The sequence below is a fragment of the Mustela putorius genome, unplaced genomic scaffold (genome assembly GCF_011764305.1).
Source record: "Mustela putorius furo isolate JIRA1106 unplaced genomic scaffold, ASM1176430v1.1 tig00003834_pilon_pilon_pilon, whole genome shotgun sequence".
Lineage (NCBI taxonomy): Eukaryota > Metazoa > Chordata > Mammalia > Carnivora > Mustelidae > Mustela > Mustela putorius.
The window spans coordinates 67,577,907-67,584,061 of NW_025421987.1; the positions used below are offsets into that span (position 1 = coordinate 67,577,907).

Here is a 6,155-nt window from a genome sequence, read left to right on the forward strand (position 1 = left end):
TTTTTACTCTAACATACTCTAGTATGTTCTAACAATTCTCTGTATTTCCTTGGTATTGGTCGTGATCTCTCTTCATTCATGAGTTTATTAATTGGGTCTTTTCTCTTTTCTTTTGGATAAGTCTGACTAGGGGTTTATCAATCTTATTAATTCTTTCAAAGAACAAGCTTCTAGTTTTGTTGATTTGTTCTACTGTTCTTCTGGTTTCTATGTCATTGATTTCTGCTCTAATCTTTATTATTTATCTTCTCCTGCTTGGTTTAGGCTTTATTTGCTGTTTTTAATCCAGGTCCTTTAGGTGTAAGGTTAGTTTGTGTATTTGGGATTTTTATCACTTTTTGAGATTCACTTGGATTGCTATGTACTTCCTTATTAGGACTGTCTTTGCTGTATATCATGGGTTTTGGACCAATGTGTTTTCATTCTCATTAGTTTGCATGAATTGTTTAAACTCTTCTTTAATTTCCTGGTTGACCCACTCATTCTTTAGCAGAATGCTCTTTAACCTCCAAGTGTTTGAGTTCCTTTCAATTTTCTTCTTGTGATTGAGTTCAAGTTTCAAAGCTTTGTGGTCTGAAAATATGCAGGGAATATTCTCAATTTTTGGGTAACAGTTGATACCTGATTTGACCCAGTATGTAATCTATTCTGGAGAAAGTTCCATGTGCACTCAAGAAGAATGAGTATTCTGTTGATTTAGGATGGAATGTTTTGTATATATCTGCAAAGCCCATCTGGTCCAGTGTGCCATTCAAAGCCCCTGTTTCTTTGTTGATCTTCTGATTAGATGAACTGTCCATTGTAGTGAGTAGGGTGTTACTATTAATGTATTATTATCAATATATTTCTTTACTTTGGTTATTTATTGGAATATGTAATCGGCTGCTCCCACATTGGGGGCATTGGTTTTTTTATTTTTATTTATTTATTTATTTATTTTTTATTTTTTATAAACTATCATATGATCTCCCTGATATGAGGAAGTGGGGCATTGGTTTTTACAATTGTTAGATCTTCTTGTTGGATAGATCCTTTAAGTATGATAAGTGACCCTCTACAAATTTTATGACAGTTTTTAGTTTAAAATCTAATTTGTCTGATATGAGGATTGCTACCCCAGCTTTCTTTTAAGGTCCATTAACATGATAAGTTGTTCTCCACCTCCTCACTTTCAGTTTGGAGGTGTCTTCAGGTCTAAAATGAGTCTTCTGTAGACAGCATATGGATGGGTCTTGCTTTCTTATCCAGTCTGATTACTCTGTGTCTTTTGGTTGGAGCATTTACATTTATAGTAACTACTGAAATATGAATTCAATGCCATTGTAAAGTCCCTGTTTCTGTAGATGTCTCTGTTACTTTTTGGTCCATATGATCTATGTGACTCGGGGTATCTCTTTACTAACAGAATCCCCCTTAATATTTCCTGTGGGCTGGCTTAGTGGTCTGAGTTATCTATTGTTTTTATATAGATTCAATCCATTTAAAATTTATAATCATATATCTAATACATTTAATGTCCCTAATACCCAAATGTTATTTTCTTATTTTAACTATTTTTTTCTGTGAACACGAGGTTCAACTTCAAATTATAATGCAATTATATGACCCCATAAATATTCGAGATTAAGATGTTAGCTCTTTGAAAGTTCTCCATTGCAATAAACTACATGTCCCAGAATATGATTGTATGCTTATATCCATGTGTAACTTTAACTCTTTATCCAATAATGAGTAAACTGTCTTAAAATGTAGATTTATATGATTTAAAATATGAAGCCTAGTGTTGCAATATAAAGGACTCTGATTCTAGGAAACTTCACCTACAAAATGGGTGTGATATTCACACTTCCTACTTTAAATCATTTTTTCTACAACCTCTGCTGTCTAGACTTAGCATGTTTACAGGTTTTTGTTTGTTTGTTTGTTTGTTTTCTAAAAGAGAGAGGGAAAGGGAGAGAGAGTATGCAGAAGCAGTGAGTGTGGGAGTTGCAGAGGGAGACGGAGTGAGAGAATCTTAAGCAGGCTCCACATCCAGCACAGAACCCCAACTGGGGTTTGATCTCAGACTCTGAGATCATGATCTCAGCTGAAATTAAGAGTAGGATGCTTAACCAACTGAGTCACCCAGAGACCTCAACATTTTTACTGGAATTTTTAGAAAAAGTGATAAAATAAAGACTAGAATCTTTCATTTAATTGAATTTACCCATAAATAATATATTTAACTCCTGCTTTTTTGCATAATTTATTTTAAAAGCTTGAAAATATTTCATAGATTTGTCTTTCATAAAGGTTTGTTGAGACCCAATTTAGCTCTATCTGCACAATTTAATTCTCCCAATAGAGCAGGTAACTATATTAAAACATGTGCATTAATAATTATTATCATTGTGTAATAATTTAAATCTTATACAGTTTTTATCTCTAAATAATGGCATTTATATGTATAAATATGTATATGAGTTAAATATTCAGATGAACACCTTTTTGGATCCCCTTCCAGTTGACCATTCCAACTTTTCCTTCAAGAACTAATAGGTGATTTGTCAAAAAATTATTTTATATTTTATTTTTAACCCCAGTTTGCCTGGGGTTTCTGTAACTTTTAGAATCTGGACACTCAGATGAATAAGTGCATAAAATAATAGCTATCTTTTGTGATTAAAGAAGAATCTGTAATTCATGATTAGAAATATTGTTGACTGTTGATTTACCTGAACTTATTTCAGCCACAAACAACAGAAAAACCTACTAAAAGTGTCCTAAATAATAGCAATAATCGCGCCTCGGATAAACCTCATTGGCTACGATACTGCCACTGCGCAAAGCTAAAGTGTCCTAAATAATAAAAGGTATATTATTTCACAATAATAATTCCCAAGTGTTTAATCTGGATGATTTGATAATGCACTTCTAGTATTGATTGCAGATATCTGAAAATCTCAGAAAAATGTAAGATAGCCAGGAAATCTAAAATTTTAATAATAACACTGAAATATTATTTAACTATTTCATTAATTCTCTTATTTTCCAGCGGCTACATTATATATGCTAACACAACTAGATGAAATGTACAAAAGGATGTGAGAATCTGGGCAGCTTTTAGCAAGTAAAAGTCTGAAAAGGTTTGCAAAAATGTGAAGTAATGCTACCTTTCACACAATTATTTTATTTTAGAATTTACAGTTATGACTCATAAAAACATGTTATTCATGGTAACATGTAATGACTATATTCATTTTAAATAAATTCATAAATGATATTTTAAAACATATCATTTTAAAATTTATTTTTTTTAATTTAAATGCAGTTTAGAAAAAAATCCAGTTTAGTTAACATAGAGTATATATACAATCAGTTTCAGAGGTAGAATTTAGTGATTGATCAGTTGCATATAATACCCAGGGCTCATTATATCAAGTGTCCTCCTGAATGCCTGTCACCCAATTGCCCTCATTTTAAAATTCTAATGTAAAAAAAAAAAAATACTGATAGATATAGTCCACAAAAACAAAAGCTCCTTGGAGTCCTTACTAATTTTTAAAACTATAAAGAAGTCCTGAGTCTTTGGAATTTAAGAGCCACTGGCTTAATAATACAGATCATTGAGTATTTGGTACTTTTCACCAACTAGTTCTCTAATTACCAAAGGCATTAATAATTTCTCCTCCATGATCCTCTTTATAGTTAGGAATTTCTTCAGTAATCCCAGGTATCACATGCAGTTCTGGAATGCAGCAAAGAAGACAATCAATTACTCCTAAATTCTTTCTTTTATGAGAGAGGCAAAAATTACTCATGTCTCCCAACCGAATTTAGTGCATGCCCCATTGGCTGGGAAAGGATAAATGACTATGTTAATCAATCACTCTCAAAGGGAATGACTTCACTATGGCTGAGTCCAACAGTCATCCATTTCTAGGTAGTGAGATCGACTTCCTGGAATTTTTGGTCAAGAGGAGGATGAATATTCAAACTCACTATGAATTCAAAAATCAAGTCACACTCTTAGCTTAGGGAATGTATGAAGATAAATTGAGTGTATCATTTACATTTTTTGTGCTGAATTTATTCTTGAAAATCAGGCAGATATTAGACACTGACCATCTCATACGTGGGTCTGGCCAGTCTTTGTCAAACTAATCCTATTCTGAGATTCTTGGTATTTAAAATTGTAATCTTTATAATTAAAAATTAAAAAATTAATTAGGTAGTAAATGTAGCTGGCAAAGTGGGTAAATAATTTCTAAAAAGGTAGCTTGAAACAATAGTTTGGTGGTAGGCATTCAAATGCTAAGAGGTAGAAATTTCAAAGTAAAATTAAGTCCACAGATCTCAAGAGTTTTCAGTATATTTGAAAAAAGAATATTTTATTCCTTCCTTAAGAAATGAACCTTTTCCCAACATACTGAAAATAAAGTATATGTTCAATGTTCAAAAGTCTGTACAGATTGTAAAACACTAAAAAACAATATCTTATTATGTCTGCATTATAGTTGCTTATTTATAATTATTTTTATTGTTTTTATGTGTTTTTTTTTAAGATTTTATTTATTTATTTGCCAGAGAGAGAGGGAGAGAGAGAGCGCGCACAAGCGAGCACAGGCAGACAGAGTGGCAGCAGAGGCAGAGGGAGAAGCAGGCTCCCTGCCGAGCAAGGAGCCAGATGTGGACTCGATCCCAGGACGCTGGGATCATGACTTGAGCCGAAGGCAGCTGCTTAACCAACTGAGCCACCCAGGCATCCTTATGTTTATTGTTTTAATTTGATGTGATTTTGAACCTTCCAAAAGCATTGGACTGTGTGTTTGGCTACTAATCTTGGTCCTGTGCTAAATTTCTAGGCCTCCTTTCATATAAAGTTTTGATCTTCATTTTCTAATTTGCATAATCTATTTATAAAATGATTAGATTAAGAAAAATGACACCTAAAATATTCAGAGATATTAATCTTTCTTCAATAAATATAGTCTTCAATGTTTGCAAAAGCTATAATAACTTGACTTGAATTAGTTGACCTTGTGATTATTTTTTTCAAGAAGAGATTTAAAGACTACATGTGCTAAAGAAATGGTATTTTAGATGTCTGTCACAACTGATGTGCATTACAACTTCATAGGCATTTAATTCTTTTTTTTAAAGATTTTAGTTATTTATTTGAGAGAGAATGAGTGAGAGAGAACATGAGAGAGGAGAAGGTCAGAGGGAGAAGCAGACTCCCCAAGGAGCTGGGAGCCCGATGCAGAACTCGATCCTGGAAGTCCAAGATCATGACCTGAGCCAAAGGCAGCTGCTCAACCAACTGAGCCACCCAGGCACCTGGCATTTAATTATTTTGTCTATTTTAGGTGTGGACATAAGCTTTCTTGACAAATATTTTTTAAAATTCTTATAAACATTTGATATTCTTCTAAAAAAACATGGACTCAGTTTTTGTTTTAGTATAAAGATTCCAAGTAATCTACATTATTATTATAACATTCTTGAATTTTTTTACATTTTTGAAAAATGTAAATTAAAACTTTGGAGTTTTTTTCAATATCACTTCAAATATATTTGCATATATATGTCATATAATGTTCAAGAGACAATGCTGATTCTCCCACTTTTCAGTAGACTATAAGCAGTAATAAGAGTTCTTTATTGGTAGGTATTATACATTTTGTTTTGTAGATCACACACATATAAGACTGAGACATTATCATATATCAGACTAAACATAAAATATTTAATGCTATCTCCAAATTAAATATCAATTTCCACAGTTGACAATATTTCAGAGTACCTCCAAGCATAATTGTGTTTTTGGTCCCATTTTCAGAATAGTTTTGATTCATAATATCCTCAAACTAGTCTCTCTCTCTCTTTTTCTCTCTGGTTGTAGTGATAAATCATCCATTGGAAACAAACAACAAATCTGATTTAAAATGGAAACATTATATCCAACTTATATCCCTCCAAAAGTGAGTACATAATAACCAGATAAATCAGTTATACAGTTGAATTGAATAGCAGTTATAAGAATTTAGTCAAATCAGTCAATTCAACTGTATTGGTGAAATAATTTATGATTTTGCCAATAAATCTGAAGTTTCCAATTTATGTTTAGTTCTATCTCAAACATCTCTCATAGAGAAGTTGCTTTGCTGGTGGCA

General features: G+C 32.3%; 1 pseudogene; it reads right to left on the bottom strand.

The window, feature by feature from the left end:
• Positions 1–2,635: 2,635 nt before the first annotated feature.
• On the bottom strand, positions 2,636–2,830 carry LOC123394559 (annotated as a pseudogene).
• Between the last annotated feature and the right edge of the window lie 3,325 nt (positions 2,831–6,155).